At 42.9% G+C, this 17,462-nt stretch overlaps 1 long non-coding RNA gene across 1 annotated transcript; it reads right to left on the bottom strand.

The window, feature by feature from the left end:
* Positions 1–4,226, bottom strand: LOC122461808. The gene is made up of 3 exons (XR_006284001.1): positions 4,178–4,226; positions 3,829–3,926; positions 1–2,128 (listed from the first exon to the last, which is right to left on the bottom strand). It is a non-coding gene; the product is annotated as an uncharacterized LOC122461808 (long non-coding RNA).
* Between the last annotated feature and the right edge of the window lie 13,236 nt (positions 4,227–17,462).

Below are 17,462 nucleotides of genomic sequence, written 5' to 3'. Positions count from 1 at the left end.
TTTACACTCTGGGTCCTAGTGGCACCCCTCCACAGTCTGGCACCTGAGGCAGCCGCCTCAGTTCACCTCATGGTAAGGCCAGCCCTGCTTAGGAGTTAAAGCAAGTTGCTGGCAGCTCTCTGAGAGCATTGTGAGCCAGCCTCATGCCCAGTCTCTGGTCACCTGCTGAAGCAGATTTGTCTGCACTGCCCTGGAAACAGGTGGTTTTTTTCAGACTCCAGCAGATGCCATATTAGCCATTGCATCAGGTGCTGGGATCATAGCAATTCTTTGGAAGCACCATGGGGCCTAGCTCCTATTCTGGAGAGCACCATTTAATCAGGCACAAAGCATTCTGGGATGCAGAGATGGCGGGTAGGGTGCAGATGACTGATATGTGGGGTCATGTTCTGAAAAAGAATGAAAAATGCTGATGAAAAGGACATTTGATTTGCGTTTCTAGCTCTCTGCTCTGGACTTACTCATACTTGGGTGTGTTCCCCCACTGCTAAGTACATCATGAGTTAGGATTCAGGGAAGTTCTATCCCTTCCTTTCCTCTTCTCTTGTGACATGTCTATGCTGAAAAGAGAAGACTACGACTTTTGGCTCCACATCATTGCTGCTGGGGAAGGAAAGAGACTTGTATTCTTAATGAGGCAATTGTGGGTTTTAGTGACCCATTCCCCACAGAGCTGGGGAATTTTAGAAAACCATGCCTTGTATTGTTAGTAAATAGCAGAAATGATTGCCCAGAGAAAGCTGAAATTCACCACCTCCCAACCAGATGCCTCTGTTGTGACTACAGTTATAGATACGTGCAGATATAATAGAGAGGGAAGGATTTCTACAGCATCCAAACTTCTTTTTTGTTTTAACTAAAATCAAATTACAAAGTAACTACACAGTCATTTGAACTTAACATTACAAGATTCCTTAATATTTGCCGGCAGAGCCAATCATTAGTGTCTGATGTTCAAATTCATGCAGCATCTCAGATTGTCTTGGTACATTAATATTTTTAGGACGAAGGTCTCACTCAAGATAGTAATTCCCTCGTGCTAGGTGCTGTACAAACATATATACATATATTCTTTGGGAAGATTTATGACAGGTTCCCCATTCCATTAAATAGGTATTTTGGTCACACTATAGGAAGGGTACATTTAATAATAGGTTAATAAATGATTAATAGATGCTCTTACCATGTTACAAACAGGAGAAATATGTGCTATAACTGGCTATAAACACATCAGTAAAAGGTATTACAGATGATTAGAAATCATGGCTATGGACAATCTATTGACCTGTTGGGCACGATAACAAATGATGAACCATTTATTAACACATCTTTTAATAATTTATTATGCCTTTATAAGCTATTTATAAATGTGCCCTTAATATAAAGTGTGACCAGCACCATCCTGTCCTACTACTTGGGACAATTGCAGGGGTAAGGTCAGTACCCTTAGTTCTTGTCTGGGGGAGAGGGTTCAATAATCTGCACCCTCCTGGCTTGCCTGAATGGAAAGAGAGCAGAGAACAGTAGCCCTCTATCATCTAACCCTTGCACTCCTTAGGCAATCTCTCACTGATTACGTTAGGCGTGTTTGGGGGTCTACAGGGAATTCAGGATAATACCCTGCTGTACACAAAACCAGAAGCTGCTGGAGTACATTGGCCCTTTTCAGTTGGGGTTAGAGGGTTAACCTAAGTGTAATGTACCATAATTCAGACCCTGCCAGAAATTATCTGCCTGGCATCATTATTAAGTGGTCTTCACTAAAGCTGAGCTCAGACTGGTCACTGAAAATACTCTGAACTGCAAACAATGGATCATTCCAGCTCTGCGCAGGATGGTGAGAGACAATGGGACATTTTTCTTCCCTGAAAATCAGCCATTTGGTGAGAGTAGCTGAGGCCCAATCCTCTCATTTTGATCACCTGGAGGAATGTGCTTGTTCAGAAGCACCACACTTGGACCATTGCATTTGGTTTAACTTAATGATATGTGGAGTTCACTTTAAAATTTGACTCTTCAGTGCACTGGGACCCAGAGGAAGGAGCTGTGTATATAGCGTGGTATGGTGTAGGTGAGCTTGTGCGAGGTTCCAGACTGATGGCCCTGGAGACTGAAATCCTCTGTGCATCTACAGAAAATAAATATTGTAGACAGCTGCACTGCAGCATTCTCTCACACTCAGAGGTGAAAGTGGACCGGTACGGCGAACTGGTAAGAAGTGGCTGCTGGTACTGGCTCCGTACGCAGCCGACATTAAAGCACTGCCATGCTTTTATCAAAGGTTTTTTATCTTACTTTCACCCCTGCTCACACTGCACCCAGGCCAGTGTGCCCAAAGCCTGACTTAGAGGGACAGCTGCACAACCCCGTTCCCTTCTAAACCTCTCTGCTGAACGAACTGAACTGTAGTGGTGGTTTTTAATCACACAGATGATGGCTTGCTACCAACGGGGCCACTTGAAATAGAGTCACAAAGCAATAACTCTATATCTGAATTCTCATTCCTCATCTGCAAAGGAAACATGCACACACACATTCAAAAGATGAGCCTGGGAGCCTAAAGTCATGATTTTGCTAGACACAAACAATGATAGACTGAAGAGAGACACTGGATTTATGGCTTATTACAACTATCCCTCCCAGCTGCTTCCCCCTCCCTTTTCTCCCAGTGACTGGAGGGGTATTAACAAGCCACTGCACCCTGAATGATCCCTTGAAATATGTGTTAACTGCTTACACTAAACAATCTGTTCTATCTTGTAGTTAGCTGTGACTCTGAGTAAGTTTCCTAGACCTGAAGAACAGTTCTGTGTAAGCTCATAAGCTTGTCTCTCTCACCAACAAAAGTTGGACTAATAAAAGATATTACCTCCCCCACTTTGTCTCTCTAATATCCTGGGACCGACACAGCTACACGACCACTGCACATAACATCTGCATTTCAGTCATTTCCAACTCAGTGGGAATCAAAATGCTGTTATCTGGGGGAAGCTTGCTGCACCACTCGTCTGCCTCGTAACAGGATTTCATTCGCACTAGGCCTCAGATGAGCCTCTTGTTGCTTTGGAGGATTTCTGCCCACTGATCCCAATTATCAAACGGGCGAGCTCTTTTCCACATCTCTTTGGAGCAGTGGGCGTTGTCTGGGATTCTCCGCTCAGTGTCCCCCCCGGTTCCCTTTTATTGAACCTCTATTCTCAATCTCCATTTTCATGTTCATCGCTGCGTCTTTGTGGCCTCTCCCCATTCCTGGAGGGGGTGCCATTGCTGCTGCTGTGATGGCGCTCCTTCACAGAGATCCAATAGGTTCTTTTAAAAAATAATAATAGGTCTGCACCTTGCCCCAGAGTGACTCCAGAAAATGGGACTCTAACTGGAATTGCAAAGACATGAGCATGCAACACCTTCCTGTAAGCTTTCAACACTCCAGAAATTATCACGTGGCAATACATTACCCAGTCATGATTTTCAGTTGCCCTCTGGAAAACCCTGCAGTCTGATTGTGTTTTGCAATATCACTGTAATGTATTATTTTGTCCCTTACATGTCCACCATGCAAATAACTCACCATTAATAGCTTCATAGAGTTTTAAGGCCAGAAGGGATAATATAGTCTGATCTCCTGTATATCATAGTGTGACATACCAGGGCACAATCCAGATTAAGGAGTAGCTGCATCACCCCTGCCCTGTAACCTGGGGTACCCTTTACAATGCCCTGCTGCTATAGCCTCTAGCCTGGACTGCTCACAAACAGCTTCCAGCATGTAAGTCACTCCCAGCTATGTCTGTGTGTGCTGCAGCCAGCCAGCCACACCTTGGCTCGTACCAGTCTTGGTTATGCTGCAGGATGACCCCAACATCCGCCTCACCCTCCGTCCTGGATCTTCCCCCAGAAATGTAAGTCCTGTATTGCCCAGTACTCTCCTGGACAGTACAAATATATTAAGTTTGTTATTCCTTTAAGGAAATAATATGTCAGCTTATTATTTTAAAATAGTTATCCAGATATTTCAATTTAAACACACAGGATTAGATAAAACAATACAACTACAAAGAGATCAATTTTAAGCGAGTCCAAGTAATAAAAGTCAGAAATGCTTACAAGAAAAATAAAGATAAAACTCTTTCTGGTGCCTGACTTAAACTATATGAGAGTCAAAGAGAAATTCTCTCACCACATGCTTTCAGCAGTCTTACTGACCAAATTCTTTAGGTCAGGACCCCTCTCCCAGGGTCCATCAGCTGCTTCCTTTGTCTTTTCAGGTGCAGAGAATGCGATGGGCAGAGGGAATAGGGAGGGAGAGAGAGAGAGAGAGTCCTGTCCACCCTTTGAGAAGTATTTCCAGCTGGGAGCAATGTAACAGGCAGTCTGTGTGGAAGGAAACTCCATGCTGTTTCTTTTCTAAGATGTAGATTTTTGCCCCTGACCCCTTTCCTGCCAAAGAATGGCCACTTCGCAGGTAATGGTCCATCAGCCTTTTTTACACCTGGCTAAGGCATCAGCTTGCCCTTTGACTCTGAGGAACTGGTTTGACCACTCCCTAGGTTTATCTGGAAAACATATGTTTAGTCATGATCTCAGCTTGTTTATAACTGCACACATAATGCTGCTATGTGCATTTTGCCATGCTATTACTGATCATCAAATTATGAGATATTTAAATGATACCTCACAAGGCATAGCGAACACAGGGGCATATTCTGTCACATTTCCCGCTTTACAAAGCTGCAGAAGGGTTAGCCACTGGCTGACCTGGAGACACCAGGTCAAGACCCTCTTTCCTGGGTAGGGCATTTGCCACCATGTTTTTTCCCCTCCTTTATAGACACAATTTCCATATTAAACTCCTGTAAGCCCCTAATCCAGTGTCTGAGGCAGCGGTACACAGTTCAAACACCTTTTCAAAATCTGGACTGGCTAGAATAGGCTTTTTAGACAAGATTTTTTTTACTTATCAAAACCCTCTTGCCATGCCTTTGTCCATACAGCTTTGGATTTTTTTACATAGATCTGTGCTTGCAGATACAATGTCACTGAACAGACACACAAACCTTCTGTAATAATTTACCAGATCTATGAAAGATTGGACCTGTTTTTTTGGATGGGGATATAGGCCATTTTACAATGGCTTCAACTTACCAGGGATCAGGGGATATTTGACCTTCCCCTACCCAGTGTCCCAAATAAGGAACTCTGGCTGATCCAATTTTACATTTGGAGGCTTTTATAGTTAGGCCTGCTTCTTTGAGCTTTGGCAGCACAATTTTAAAGTATTTTTTGTGATCAGTCCAGGTATTACTAATACTTTAGTTTATTACTAATAGTTTAGTAATAAACTCTCCGATGTTGTTGACGTACGCCTTTGCAAAGTTCCACAAACCATTTAACACTTGGTGGACCAGCCTTTGAAAGGTTTCTCCTGCATTAATTAACCCAAATGGTAACATTGTGAATTCAGATATTTCGTTTTGCTTAAAATGCCCAGCATATCATCAATTCTAGTCATGGGATACACATCTGGTACGGTGACAGCATTGAGTTTTCTGTACTCAACACAGAACCTTACCATGTTGTCTTTCTTAGGTACCAAGACCACAAGTAACACCCAAGAGCTGTCAGACTCTTTAAATTACTCCCAGTTCTAACACACTTTCTATTTCTATATGAATTTGTTCCTGCACCTTGCCAATGGCTCTGTAGAGTCTGCTGGCAGGCAGCTGTGGTTCTTCGGTAATGATTTTGAGTCAGCAAGTGTGTCTTCCCTGGCTTGTTAGAAAACACCTCTTTGTGTTCTTGCAGCACTGACAACAGCTCTGCCCTTTCAGATGGAGTTAAGGCACTGCAGATATCCATGCTTTCCAGAGTTGAGTCAGTGTGGCGTTCAGCCATCAGCTCAAAGAGGCAGCATGCCTCCATTTCCCCATCTGCACAGCAGATGTTTACCCTGTCATCCCTGCTGTGATAAGCTTTAAGTCTGTTTACATGCACCAGGTGTGGGACAGCATTACCATGAGACTTTTTAACATGATATGTATCTTCATCTACCTCTATCACCTCAAGAAGTCCTTCCCAAGAATTTTGCATTTTTTTCCACAGGGCTTAATACCATTACTAAGTCTCTTATTTCAAAAGAGCATTTGCAAGTACGTTTCTCATACTACACCTTTTCTTTGGACTGACAGTCTTTGGGGTTTGTTTGTCTCTTCTTTCTTTTCTGAACCTTTGTACATATTCAGTTCCTGGCTCTCCCTCTGCCTCGGAAGTTGCATGTCACAGGCTGAGAAGAGGAGAGACCAAGGTGCCACCAATGCCCACGGCACTGCAATGGCAGGGAATTGATTAGACGAGACATTCCCAGATGACACCAGCATGCAAACCATGCCTCATGCTGCAGAGGAAGACTTATAAACCCTAAATAAATTGGTTAGTCTCTAAGGTGCCGCAAGTACTCCTTTTCTTTTTATAAACCCTAGAGTCCCTGCAAATCTGATCTGGGAGAAAAATCCCCTGATCCCAGATCTGGAGGTCAGTACGATCTGAGTGTGTAAGGAAGACCCACAAGCCAGGCATCTGGAAAGAGGACTCTCTAATTCACCCTATATGGTGTTCTGTCTCCGGCTCTGGCCAATCTCTGATACTTCAGAGGAAGGTGGAAACAAACCAGTCCCTAGACATGTAGCCAACTGAGCAATGGGGGGAAAATTTCCTTCCTGACCACCTACTGGCTGAAGCCCTGAAGCATTAGATTTAATGATAGACATTATCTTAATGAATACCTGCAAGTGTTATAAGTATGCTGAGGGCAATGCAAGCGGTTCCATTCTCCACTTGGTTCCTGAAGGTAGAGGATGAACAGGAGGATTCAGATTCACAGGTTCCAAGCCCAGAAAGGACAGTCACCACCATCCAGTCTGCCAGGCCACCCCCTCCTTCCCAACCACACAGAGGCCATCGAATTTCCCCAGAAGCTGGATTAAGTCATATGTTTTTAAAAGATACCAATGCTTGGAGTCTTTGACAGGAGAGAAGGTAAGTCCACCACCTCACCTGGTAAGTGTTGGGATTCCCTCCGAGACCTTTTTCCACTGGACTTCTCAAGAACTCACTTGTACTCCAGACTTTGTTACTCTGGTATCTTTATTTGGCATACAGCAATACTATGCTGAGATGGTCAGACCCAAACGCAAAGGGTGGATGCAGGGTACATCACAGCTCCAAAGTTACACAGAAACCCTCTCCCTTTGTATACATTTACACATCTTATTGCACTTACTATACATTGCATCACATCTTTTGGATTGGTTGCTTTGCAAGAACCAATCCCTGTGCAACATGTGCTGTCCACCCATTGTCCACGCTCATTCCTAATTTATCTTGTCCATTGTTATCTTGTTTGTAGTAAATGGTTCCCTCTTATCTAAGCTGGCTCAGATTTTCAGTCTTTTAGCCTACTAACCTATTTACTTATCTGCGTTGCATAAATGTTCTGTTTTCAGCCTAATGATCTGTTTCCCTCCCTAATTCTATCTTCCAAGAAGTGCTCCCCACATCTGTTACTCACTCATGACAGGCCAAGACTCAGCTACACTAAACTGTTCCAATGTTTAATTAGCCTCAAAACTAGGAAATTATGTCTTATTTTAAGGCTGAATTTATCTAACTTCATCTTCCAGACATTGGATCTTGTTATGCCTTTGAAACATGACCCCCGCTCCTCAATCAACTGTCTCGTCCATGTGTAAGTGCTTACACACAGTGATCAAGTCACCTCTCAACCTTCTCTTCAGCAACCTGAATAGACTGACAGGTTTCAGAGTAACAGCTGTGTTAGTCTGTATTCGCAAAAAGAAAAGGAGGACTTGTGGCACCTTAGAGACTAACCAGTTTATTTGAGCATAAGCTTTCGTGGCTCACGAAAGCTTAAGCTGAATAGACTGAGCTCCTTCAACCTCATATCAAAGGCTTGTTTTCTAGCCCGGGGATCATTTTTTGCCTCTCCTTTGAACTCTCTCCAGTATTTCCTCAGCCTTCCAGAAGTGTGGACATCAGAACTGGAGATAGTATTCTAGTAGCGATCTTACTAATGTTGTATACAGATGCAAGATCACATCCCTACTTCTACTTGATAGTCCCCTTTTTAAATATTCAAGGATCTCAAATTTATCCTTTTTGACACAGCATTGCACTGAGAGTTAACAGTGAGGTGATTATCTATAATGACCCTATAGTCCTTTTCCGAATCACTTTTTTCCAAAATAGTCTCTCATTGTGTAGGTATAACCTGCATCCTTGGAACCCAGATGTATTACCTACCATGTAGCTGTATTAAAACACACTTTGTTGGATTGTGATCAGTTAACCAGGTCATTCAGATCCCTCTGAAATAGTAATCCATCCTCCTCGTTAACCACTACCTCACCAATCTTTGTGTATATATACTATCTCACACAATTGCCTTTATCAACCAGACCTCTAATCCTATCTGTTTGACAAGACCTACCTTGCATGAAACTATGCTGACTAGCATTAATTATATATTTATGTTTTTGACCTTCCTTATTGCTTTAAAATCAGAAAGCTAATATTTTGCATCTGCTGGAAGTTGCAAAAATGAAGTGGGTCCTATCAATCTCCACAAAACGATCCTCTCTCCTGTTAGGTGCAAAATGTCTTGTCACTGCACTAGCTCCCATCACACACTGGTCCCATCACCCCAGCTAAGTCTGTTGCAACAGTTTTTTGATGCTCTGCTGTATTCCATCAGTAGGCGCAGATGAAGCATTGCCTTTTCCCTGGGTGGTGCCTGACCACTTTCAAAATATCAAGTGTCAAAATATCCTGTGCGAAAGATCACCCTCAGCACTTGGGTTACACCTAAGCCTCCAGCACATGCGTGATAATACTCTGCAGGGGAAGTTAGCCTTCTTTATACTCTTAGACGGCTTGGTACATTCCCTCAAGCTGAGCTATTTGCACATGCACCTTCCTGCCTGCAGAATAATGAAAGGCATGACAAACGTGCTGATTTTACAGTCCTAGAATTTAATTACTTCATCTCATGTTCCTCCTTTGCTACCCAACCTACCCACATCCGGAGCATGCTGGTACCAGCAAGCCTGCACATTTCCAAGACCTCATCACCAATAAAAACACTGTCAGCATTTTCTGTTTCCATTTTAAAACCTAGGTTTCGTAGCTCTAGATTTTTAAAACCGTTCTCAAGAAAAGAAATGAAACTTGGAGGGGGAAAAAGTGAAGGAACTGGATCTAAAATATGATGGTGAACAATGCTTAACCCCACTGCTGCAGCCAGACACATTCATGCTTCAAAAGAGATCAGTAGCTGGAAGTGCAGATATTGAAATCAAACCTGTTCAGACTGGAAATGATGCAAGAACAACCACATTTCCTGACATATGTGATTGGTCTGAAATTGCATTAGAACAGCTGGGTCTGCACTAGATTGCTGCTCCCAGCAAAATCCAGACATAGCAAAGATATGTGAAAAATTAAAAAGCAAAGCAAAACAAACAAACCCAAGTTTTTTCAAAACCAAGAAATTGGCCCCATTCAGCTACTCCTAAACATCAGCCAGGGGCACTGCATATCCAACAAGTAGCAATTAAAGAGATACAAATGTGAAAGGTCTCGCATCTAAAGGACAGTTACAAAAGTACTGGAATAATTAGCATTTCGAAGGTACTCACCTGTTAGAATATAGATATTCAGGCCTGCCTGTAAAGGGCTATACTTTAAGAACTTAGGTGTAGTTTATCACTTAGCTAATTATAGAGGTATAAGACAAAGAATCAAAATCACGGTCCACCTGGGTAAGGGCCTTCTCTCACTAGGATAGTCTGAAGCCTTGTTCTTAGGCTAAGGTCTTTGGCTAAGCAGCAGGAGCAGCCTTACGGTCACATCCTCACATTCCAAACCAGTCACATTGAAATAAGGTGGTATTGGGCTGTTAGAAGACAATCCTGTCCTGATAATGCCCATCACCACCAGATAAAGAAACAGATCTTAAGAAAGCATCCTGTCTGGCAAGAAATCACTTATCAATGCTTCTGGCTGTGAAACCCTCATTTCTGTATTGTTTTATCTTTCTGGCCCCCATTTTTCTATTGTTAATCTGTCCGGTTCTCTAATTGTTTCTGTCTGCTGCGTAATTCATTTTGCTAGGTGTAAATTAATTAGGGTAGTGGGATATAATTGGTTAGAGAATTATGTTACAATATGTTAGGATTGGTTAGTTAAATTTCAGTAAAATGATTGGTTAAGGTATAGCTGCAAATATGACTATATAAACTGGGGAGGAAAATGGAAGGGGAAATTGGAATCATGCTTGCTGAGGGTGAGGGACACGGGAATAGGGAGTGGGGAACAGGGACACAGGCAAGGCTCTGTGGTGTCAGAGCTGGGAAGGGGGTCAAATAAGGTGTCTAAGACAAGGTTATCGTTTGCTGGTTATGATTATGCTATCTGTGTGCAGGTATCATTTTTGTATTTAAAGTTATAAGTATTGGCTCTATACTGTCTGTATTTCAAACTTGTGCTATGCTTCTGGGTGACACCCCAGACAATTTGGTATCAGCACTGCCTAGCCTGCTTGATGGCCCATTAAGGACCATCAGCTATACAACTGACCCATTGAAAGAAGGCAGATACACCTTTGACTCAGCAAGGCATGCAGGGATATGCCTATGGACAGAACTCTAAGGATTTTTCATGCCATGTGCTGGAATGCTTGTCTTTGGAACCAAGAAAGAAAGGCCACATGACAAGAGACTATAAAAGGCTGCTGCAGCTCCTCCATCTTGTCTTCAATCCTGCTTCTTACTTCTGGAGGGACTTTGCTACAAACTGAAACTCTGAACAAAGGACTGAATGACCCATCCCAGCTGTGGATGTACTCCAAAGGCTTGATTTGAACCTGCAGTTTATTCTATCACTGCTACAAGCCTGAACCAAGACCTTTGCCATTACTATATGTAACTGATTCCATTTAACCAATTCTAGCTGTCATCTATATTTCTTTTGTTTATGAATAAACCTTTAGTTTTTAGATTCTAAAGGGTTGGCAACAGCATGATTTGTGGGTAAGATCTAAGTTGTATATTGACCTGGGTCTGGGGCTTGGCCCTTTGGGATTGGGAGTACCTTTTTCTCTTACTGGGGTATTGGTTTTCATAACCATTCATCCCCATAACGAGTGGCACCGGTGGTGATACTGGGAAACTGGATTCAGAGTAACAGCCGTGTTAGTCTGTATTCGCAAAAAGAAAAGGAGTACTTGTGGCACCTTAGAGACTAACCAATTTATTTGAGCATAAGCTTTCGTGAGCTACAGCTTATGCTCAAATAAATTGGTTAGTCTCTAATGTGCCACAAGTACTCCTTTTTTTTCTGGGAAACTGGAGTGTCTAAGGGAATTGCTTGTGTGACTTATGGTTAGCCAGTGGGGTAAAACCAAAGTCCTCTCTATTTGGCTGGTTTGGTTTGCCTTAATAGTAAAGAAACTCCAGCTTTGGGCTGTAACTGCCCTGCTCTAAGCAATTTGTCCTGAATTGACGCTCTCAGAAGTGTCCCACGAAGGGCAGCATCATTACAGGGGGACACGTGGTAAACGCTCTGCGGCATCAGAGCTGGGAAGGGAGGACACGGGGTAAATGCTCTGTGGCATCAGAGCTGAGAAGGGAACACTGGGGAACAGACTCTATCGGCGTATAGAGACAAGCCCGACTGGCGTGAAGGGCTTCAGAATGTGCTTGCTTGAAAACTTAACCCCACTAAACATCGCATTGTTTGCACTTCGAACTTCTGGACTTTTGTTGCTTGCTGTCTGCATGACAAAAACCAGGGAAGTGAGAGGGTTGAGGGAAAGCCCTCTAACATCTTGGTGCCATGACTCAGATACATCACATTGGACAGGTGAATGGCAGCCAGGTAGGTCTCCCTCCCCAACAGATCGCGCAGCTGCTTGGAGGGGGTTATGGCAGACTCTCATGATGGTAGTTGCGGGTCCTTGCAATCTGGGGTAATGGTCTTTTTGGATAAGTGGATACGAAAGAATCAGGCCCCATGCCAGGCATGGAGGGTCAACCTGAGATGAGTTTAAGAAGGAACTGGGAGCAGTGTTATGTGACCCAGAGGGATGGGGGCTGGCTGAGAAGCCCACCCTCCTGGGTAAATGGGTAGCAGAAGGAGGTTCGTGTGCATGGGGATAGGATGCCTTCCAGGGAAAGGAGGCACTTAAGTCTGCTTGTAAGGGATTTGAAGTAAAGGCAGTATTATGGGAAGCTGCCAGTAATCTTTCAAGTTTGGTGCTATTCCAGCCAATGCTACTGGAGGATTATAAATTAGCGTTGGGGTGGTTAAAGATGATTTGGCACAATAGGGTTTGGAGTCAAAAGCAGAGTTAACAGACCTCCTTAAGAGACAGGAGCTGGGACTTGGTCCTAGGGGAGTGGAGAAAAAAAAAAGTTTCAAAGTGAAAAACAGCAGGGTTTGCAGGAGCAGATAACAACCCCCACTCTTCTCCCAGAGCCAGGATAAAAAACTGGGGGTAAGGGTTCCCAAGTGTTTAAACTTAAGGAGCCCTACCCTTTGCTCAGAGCTAACTATATCCTTTTCTTCTCCTCCTCAGTTTGCTTAATTTGCTGCTGTTAGCCTGTACTTTAAAATAACTTCACCGGGTTAATTGGTTGCTTTCCACGCCACCCCCCTCTCTCACACTTTTGGTTTTGCCGAAGTTTTAATGGAGGGCACTTTAGATATTTATGTGAAATGTTTGTTTGTTTTTGGAAAATGTTTGGTTTTTGGAAGTCTGCTGGGGGATTCCGCTGAAATTTTTAGAGTAAAAGATCCAGGGGTGACCATGGAGATAAAAGTCTTTTTTACTGCCTTTTTGAACAATCCCGAGGTAAAGACAGCCCAGGGTAAAAGGCAGTTGTTTGCAGAAATTAATACTACCGTGTGGGGGGAGGGGGAGGGGGAATTTGGAGGGAAGTAAATGGCTGGGAGTTGTGGATACACAGGGATACACAGCATACGTGGCTGCGTAAGGCACCTGAAAATTTGGGGCACCCCTGGGTCTTAGTGTCCACCCTGCCATTTCTTCCTATCCTTGTTCTGACCCTTCCTGCAGGCTCCCACAGCTGACTGCTGTAGCCTGGTGAGTCTTCCTCCGGAGGGGATCTAGTATCTTAAAAGTGAAAAAGCCTTCCAGCCTGCCAGACCTATTAGCAGAACTCTGAAACCGTTAAAGAGCCATTCAAGTGGTAATGAAGCCATTTAACAGGCATTTCCCAACACCCAGGTATATACTGTCAAGACCTTAGTTTAAAATTTGCTTTTAAAATATTTCATTAGAACATTGCTGAAGATTATAAAATCACATCTCTAAAAAATCCTTGCATAGATTTTTTAGATGCATGATCTGAGTAAAAAGAAAAGGAGTGCTAGTGGCACCTTGGAGACTAACCAATTTATTTGATCATAAGCTTTCGTGAGCTACAGCTTACTTCATCGGATGCATTCAGTGGAAAATACAGTGAGGAGATTTATATACACACAGAACATGAAAAAATGGGTGTTATCATACACACTGTAAGGAGAGTGATCACTTAAGATGACAGGTTTCAGAGTAGCAGCTGTGTTAGTCTGTATTCGCAAAAAGAAAAGGAGTACTTGTTGCACCTTAGAGACTAACCAATTTATTTGAGCATAAGCTTTCATGAGCTACAGCTCACTTCATCAGACGCATACTGTGGAAAATACAGAAGATGTTTTTATACACACAAACCATGAAAAAATGGGTGTTTATCACTACAAAAGGTTTTCTCTCCCCCCACCCCACTCTCCTGCTGGTAATAGCTTACGTAAAGTGATCACTCTCCTTACAATGTGTATGATAATCAAGGTGGGCCATTTCCAGCACAAATCCAGGTTCCCCCCCCGCCCCGCCCCACAAAAACCCCACTCTTCTGTTGGCAGCAGGAGAGCGGGGGGCGGGGGGGGGGGAAGGAACCTTATGTAGTGATAATCAAGGTGGGCCATTTCCAGCAGTTAACAGGAACGTCTGTAAGCATATTCTTAATATTTGTGATTCTGTTTATAATAAATTGTAAATCTGCAATATTGATTTATAATATTTGTAAATCTGCATTTATAACATTTGTAATTCTCCTAGGTTCTGCCTATATTTATAATTCTTCTATTTGACATAATTGTAAATCTGCAATATTGATTTACAATTCTGTATTAAAGCTTGCAAACCGTACCTTGCAAGCCGTCAATTGACTCTGCTTTCTCTGAATTGATACTTTTTCTCACTTGTTATTAAGATTGACGCTTGTAAAGCTAAACCACTCAATTGACTCTACTTTCTCTGTATTGACGCTTTCCCTTGATTGTAATTGAGATTGACGCTTCTAAATGTAAACCACTCAATTAATGTTACTTTCTCAAATGGTTATGTTCAATTGGCTCTACTTTGCAAATGGATACTTTGTGAAGGAGATTGACATGCTTTTTTGTAACGCCCGCGAAGAGCCGCTCATAGAAATGTCACATAGAGACTCCCACCCTCTATAGTTTGGATCAGGAATGTTAAAAAATGGGGAGTCTCAAATAAATAACACCTTTGTATGTTAAAAGAAAGTCAATAGCGAAGGAATGTTAAGAGACAGGGAGTCTCAAATAAATAACAATACTCGGTGAAATAAGAAATGTGTTTTTATTAAAGTAAAGAATGTATGTGAATGAATGGTGGGTTTTGAATAATCAGGGAAGTGCCAGCCTAGGAATTTAATATCAATTGGCCAAAGATGACGCCAGGTGGAGACAACCAGAGAACCCCACCAGAGGGCAAACTGGGATCCACCCGACCAATTCAAAGGATGAAGAAAGCTGATGAGCACCTGACAGCCGTCCTGGAGCAGTCATGACTAACAATATGACAAAGCAAATTCCACGGACTGGCATAGGAAGAAATTTCTATAAAAATGGACACTAAGGACTGAGAACTTTGAGTCTCCAGTTCTGCCACTACCCTTCAGGAGCATCGGATGTGCATCTGACACGGACTCGGCTCCACTCTCGTGTACAGGTTACCTGGCCAGTACTCTGTCACGAGCAACTTCTAGGCTGGTAACTATAACCCCTATGCAGAACTGGTATGAATGAATGAATATATATATATATATAAGTAAGGAATAAGTAACAATACAACAGTGTGAGTTTTAATATATATTTCTTTTTATTATTATATTTACAATAAATGTGGCATTTTGCCTTGTCCCTTTAATAAGATCCTGCTGGTTTTTATTTTATTGGTATAACACATCCCCCCCCCCCCCCCAACAGTTGGGGGAGGGGACATTCCTGTTAACTGCTGGAAATGGCCCACCTTGATTATCACTACAAAAGGTCCCGTCCCCCCCCCCCCCCCCCCCCCGCTCTCCTGCTGGCAATAGCTCATCTTAAGTGATCACTCTCCTTACAGTGTGTATGGTAACACACCCATTGTTTCATGTTCTCTGTATATATAAATCTCCCTACTGTATTTTCCACTGCATGCATCCGATGAAGTGAGCTGTAGCTCACGAAAGCTTATGCTCAAATAAATTGGTTAGTCTCTAAGGTGCCATAAGTACCCTTTTCTTTTTGCGAATACAGACTAACACGGCTGCTACTCTGAAACCTGTCATAATCTGAGTATTCATCTTTAGCCTTAAATGCTTGGATCTTCAGATATATAGTTTTTTAAATAAATCCTTCAAAAGACCACCCTTATCTAAAATACACATTTTAATTTTAATTACTATAGTACAAAAAATTGCTCCCAAAGTCTTCCTGTCCTTTCGGTCCTTCTCTTTCTCCCTTCAACCGCCCCCCCAGTTGAAGAGAGCCTTTAAAGGGACAACACCCCTTTCCCTCCAGATAGGGCAACTCGTTTGTCCAGCTTTCTTTACTTCTGACTATTTGACGAACTAGCTTTAAGAGAACCCTCCAGCAAAATCAGTACCTTAGTAAGACATAAAATTCTTTGTTATGCCTAAAATCTTTGGAAACATATTTTTTAAAGTTGGTGAAATTTCATAAACATGTCTATTGTTATGGAGATCACACAATGTAAATTAGTGTTTCCTTTTTCTAAAAAGCAATGAACATTGTTATGAACACACTAAACCCCTGTGACTGATTAATTTGAAATAATGTCTTTGTTTCAGTGAGTTAGATATGTAGTAATCTTGAATGATGACTTTTTGAAGGCGAAAGAGTACATTTAAAATATAAAACCAGCTTAGAAATACCGATTAAGAAAATGTAAAACAGAGAAAAGCTGCATCATGTCTTCCATAATATTTAATGTTGTATTCAGCAGGACAGCTGACTGGCCCTTACTAGAAAGTTTTTGCAAATAAATCTGACAAACTTCAGGATGTATAAAAAACCCCATGACTGACATTTTTTATTCCCAAGTTTAGTGCTTTTAATTGGGTACCTTCTGCATGTCCAGTCTTCAGCAGCTGGCATGCAATGGAAAATATGCTCTATTTTCTTTTGAAAAAAAAAAAAAAAAACCACCACTCTTCTGCAATTTCTTTATAGTCATTTGCTTAATTTGGGTTCAGGGATTTGGCTAGAAGGGGGTGATCAGGGAGGGGGAGGGAAGAGAGGAGGGGGACAGTGGGGAGAGGGTGGGGCCTGGGCAGCGTTGGGGGGGGGCCTGGAGCAGAGCAGGGGTGGCGTATGTGCGGGGTCACAGGTGGGCTGGGGAGCTAGCCTCCCCAAGTGGCAGCTTCACCCACTGCCCATGACCCCAGGTAAGAGGGGATTGGCTCCTGCACAGCCAGTGCGCACTGCAGTCTCCTTAGGCAGGGGCCGTATTCACGGAGCCGAATGTGCCAGCGCCGTGCATTCTGTATGAGGGAGAGGGTACGGGGGTCTCTGCGGGGAACTGACACTCTCTGCCACTGTGAGGCGGGCTGGGTGGCTCGGTATCCTTGCTGTCTTGTCCCTCCCCCACCAGGCTGCAAGCCCAGGCTGCCGTCGGGCATAGGGGCACCAGTTTAATAACACTGCATAGGGCCCAATAAATCCTAAGGACAGCCCTGACCACTACTATGTTTTTGTCCCCAGGAGCCTTTATACCTATTCTGTGGGAAAATGGGCCCTTTTCCCACAGAAATGGTCTGTAAAGGACTGCTGCAGGCAGCCAGATACTCTGATCTATATTATTTGACTATAGGACGAATTAATCAAAATCACTAACGGAATGTAAGGGGTTTCCACTAAAACTTGACTGTCTCCGATTTTACAAGATGGGAATGTAATCTGGGTACAGCTGTGTAAAAAGTAATAGAAGCAGTGCAAGGGGTGTTGAGTAAAAGAATTTTCACGTGTGAATCTTTTTGTGTAGTTATATCAGGTTTTAAGGACTAAACCAATACTCA

This window comes from Chelonia mydas, chromosome 9 (genome assembly GCF_015237465.2).
Source record: "Chelonia mydas isolate rCheMyd1 chromosome 9, rCheMyd1.pri.v2, whole genome shotgun sequence".
Lineage (NCBI taxonomy): Eukaryota > Metazoa > Chordata > Testudines > Cheloniidae > Chelonia > Chelonia mydas.
The sequence above is the reverse complement of the archived record's forward strand: the minus strand, read 5'-3'. Positions and strand labels throughout refer to the sequence as shown.